General features: G+C 40.5%; 1 pseudogene; it reads right to left on the reverse strand.

Moving 5' to 3' along the window:
- Nucleotides 1-3,355: 3,355 nt before the first annotated feature.
- LOC102434575 lies at nt 3,356-3,943 on the reverse strand (annotated as a pseudogene).
- Nucleotides 3,944-4,147: the final 204 nt, after the last annotated feature.

The raw sequence follows: 4,147 nt of genomic DNA on the forward strand, positions 1-4,147 counted from the left end.
ATTTTTGGTCTTGAGTTTTGAAGGCCACAGAGATGCCCGGTGCCCTTCTGATGTGAATTTGTGCAGAGAACATTGTGGCAGTGTGTGCTGTCTCTCCCAGGGGTCCTGACACACACAGCGTGCACATTATGCTCTTCTTCTTCTGGAAGAGCTCTGGTCTCAGCCTTTGTCCTTTCTCCCTGCACCATGTGACCGGGCTCCCTGGAGCTCATCATGGTTTAACTCTTCATTTAAAGTGGAGGATGCATAGCTTGACCTCTCTGGACTCTTTGGCTGTATCCCTTCCTTGGCTGTCCACCATTTACATGGACTCTACATTTTTTCATCGCCATGCTTTTTTTTGGATGACCTGAAGCAGAACTTTTTAACATAAAGTTCAAGAACCTGCTTAGCGCCTGCAGACCCTTGCTGGTTCCCTCTGGGGATCCTCAGCTGCTGCTGCTGCTGCTGCTGCTAGGGCTGTGGGTGGACAGGAACCTCCAGGGTCACACTGGAGGGCTGGGCTGAAGATGGTGGACCTGGCCTCTGAGCCATGGGTCTATCATGAACTTCTTCCATCCCTTGGATAAGAATCAACAATTTTTAAAATGTCGTTTCCAATTCAAAAAATAGGAACAATGGCACGAGGTATTTATTTTCTGCTCACAATCTTTTGCTGCAGCTTCCCAAAGTTCTTTTCTATGAACGGCAGGTTCCCAGTGACCATCATATAGAGAACCACTCCTAGGCTCCATATATCTACCACGGGGCCATCATATTTTTGGTCCAAGAAGTGTTCTGGGGCAGCATATGAGAGGATACCACAGGATGTCCTCACCTTATTGCTCCAAAATTGCTGAGTCCAAAGTCCACAATTTTGACGTCCCTATGAGCATCAACGAGCATGTTCTTTGGTTCAGGTCCCTGTGGACCATGCCCCTTTGGTGGCTGTGCTGCACAGGTGATACCAGCTGACGGAAAATGCCTCGGGCCTCATTCTTGGGCATGTGGTAGTGGTCCTCCAGGGGATCGGATATGTTCCCTCCACTTAGGTGCTCCATGATGAGGAAGAGTTTTCTGCTGCTTCCAGTCACCTTGAATAACTTGACTCTATTCTGGTGATTGAATGCCTTCATGCATGGAAGTCCTGCAGGGAAAGCCTCTGGAGGCTGGAGGAGCCCTGCTGATTGATGACTTTGACAGCCATTTCTGTACCGTGTCAGTCCAACCTCCCCTTGGCTGCTCTCTGCAATGGTGTTGAGGAACTTGTAATGCCCACTTTGGGCTCCTGGTCAGCAAAGATGGCTGCAAGGTCATCTATATGGTGACTTGCTAACTATACTAATGGAAAAGACTAGAAAACTCTGCTAACTATTATTAGTAACTATGCTAAAGAACAAAACTATGCTAATACTAACATTAACAATGCTAAATATACTCACTACCTATGAAAATAAACAATAACTATGTTAACTAAGTATATTAACTCTACTGACAATACTAAATATACCAACTGTACTCACAAAGCTAACTAAAAATACTAAAAAAAAATAAAAATGAGGAAAACAAGGACAAATGAAAAAAAGTAGAAAACAAAAAATTTGAGAAAATTGAAAGAAAAAGGAGAAAAAACAACTGAAAGAATACAAAGAGAATAAAGAAAAATGGAAATAGAGAGCAAAGAAAAAGTATAACTAATGGAGAAAAAAGAGTAAATAAAAGAGAAAAATAAAATGGAGGTGGCGGGGACTGGAGGAGGGGGCATGGGAGTGATAATAAGCTAACAAGTACAAGTCTGATAGGTCACCACAATCTGCTTATGGGTTACAAGGACAAAAACCTTAGCCCAGCCAGCACCTTCTATAGGAGTTTTTTTGTAATTTTATTACAATGCTGCTTTATAAGGCCAGAGCAAGAAACCAGCCTTTCATAGCTGGTAATAAACCATAGTGGTTTCCTCACTTTTTATTCTGAAGATATCTTTAAAAAAATTAAAAGACCAGAAAGACCTTTTTGTTTATGTGCGATACTAAAGATTGTCATTTGCTTTATTATAAATTAAAATCTGCAGGATGCATCACTGACCTTTTCATTTATAATTTGAAAATCTATAATAATTTTTGTCATTGAGAGTCATGATTGTGTCTACCATTAAAACATTCAATTCCTTTTCCTTAAATTCTGATTGGTTTAAAAATGATGCTACAACTTGACTGATACCACAATACTCTAAGAAAATATCTGTTTCATAAGACATGGGAAGGTACAGTATTAACATTTATAAAGCAGAGAGGATAACTTTCATTATATTTTTGCCAGTAAGATCAGGAGCAGAAGCATCAGAAACCTTGGACACCAGAGGGTAGTGAATTGCTATATTCAAAGCAATGAAGGAAAAATGCTGTCAACCAAGAATCTTATATCTCACAAAACTGTCCTTCAACAATGACGGAGAAATGAAGACATTCCTAGATAAACTTAAAGCCTTATGAAAAGATATCTATTAAAGTAAGTACATGGACAGTTATAAAAGTAGTATTGTAATTTTGGTTTGTAGCTTCACTTTTTGTTTTCTACTTAAGAGACTAATGTATTTAAAAATCCAAGTGTTTGTGTTTGGATTCACATGCACAAATAAAAAATAACAAAAAGAAAACTGAAAAATTTACAAATAGGTAGAAATTTAAAAACACATTCTCAGGCAACCAAGGGTCAAAGAAGAAATCACAAGAGAAATTGGAAATTACTTAGAGATAAATGAAAAAAAAAACAACACACAATTTTACAGAACTTATAGAATGCAACCAAAGTGGTGCTCACTAAGGAAATTTATAGCTGTCGATGTATACATTTAAAAAAATCTACAATTGATACCTAATTTTACACTTTACAGAACTAGAAAAAGAACAATCTAAGTCCAAACCTAGTAAAAGAAGAAAATGTTAGAGGTTAAAGTGAAGATAGACAAAACACATATAAACAAAGAGCATTGGAGATTTGAGATTAGGTACAAAGTATAATGTATATGTAATTGGAGTCCCAAAAGGAGAGGAAACAAAGTATAGAAGCAATGTAATTTTCCAGACTATAATCCAGACTCTAGTCTGTCAGTTAAGGCCTTTCACAGCTTGGACCCAATAGCTTTTTAGTTACATCTTCCACCTGCTCCATAAGTTCAGGCTATTTCCTCCAAAGGAAGAAAATTGGCTCTTCCTCCCTCCCACCCCCCAACCCTGCAGGAAAGGCCTGTCCTGTCTCATACTGCATCTGGGTTAAGTTGAAGACCTTGTGTTTCAAGCTTGGCAATAGTCAAGAGAGGTTTTGTTCACATGACCATCCACTGCTACATGACCCTAAAACAGCCCAGTACTTCCCTCTACTGAGAGACATATTCTTTGCTCTTTTGGACGTCAGGTTTCATGGTATCACTGGCAGGCTTCCAGCCAGCAGGGCACACGTCCTGATGTTTGCCAGTGAACTGAAAAGCCTGAACTAGGCTCAGAGTCTCGTTCACAGAGCGGCCAACAGGGAGGGATGTTTACGGTGATCTGGTGAAGGACACAGTGATAAAGAGTCCCCTGAATGAGATGCCTTCATCGGCCCTTGAGATCCCACAGTCCTGAGCAGTGGTGAACGTGGGGCCTGACACCAAGGGCATGTTCATGGGTCCCCGTCCTCCTCGTTTCTTGGGTGTGTTGACCCATGCCAGGTAACAGAAGTGAGAATCCACAGAAGCACCAATCACTTGGCAGTTGTGCTTCTTAAATTCTGCTGCTCTATCAATGAAAGAAATGATCTCCACGGGGCACACAAAGGCAGAGAGGGTAGAAGAATACATATTTTCCTCTGTAGTCAGATAGGCTGATATCTTTGAACTGACCATCTGGCATAACAGCTGTGGCTCTAAAGTTGGGACCAGGGTGCCCAATTTTAGCATTTCCTGAAGACATCTAGCCATCAGCAGCACTGAGACAGAAATACCAAGACCAGTCAGGAAGATGACTCACATATCAATTACTTTCAATGCAAATGGATTAAATGCTCCAAAAGACATATGGAGACTGGATGGATGACAGAATAAGACCTTTACATATGCTGTGTATAAGAGACTCACTTCAGATCCAAAGACACACACAGGCTAAAGGTACAGGGATAGAAGAAGATATTT

The sequence above is a fragment of the Myotis lucifugus genome, unplaced genomic scaffold (assembly GCF_000147115.1).
Source record: "Myotis lucifugus unplaced genomic scaffold, Myoluc2.0 scaffold_17, whole genome shotgun sequence".
Lineage (NCBI taxonomy): Eukaryota > Metazoa > Chordata > Mammalia > Chiroptera > Vespertilionidae > Myotis > Myotis lucifugus.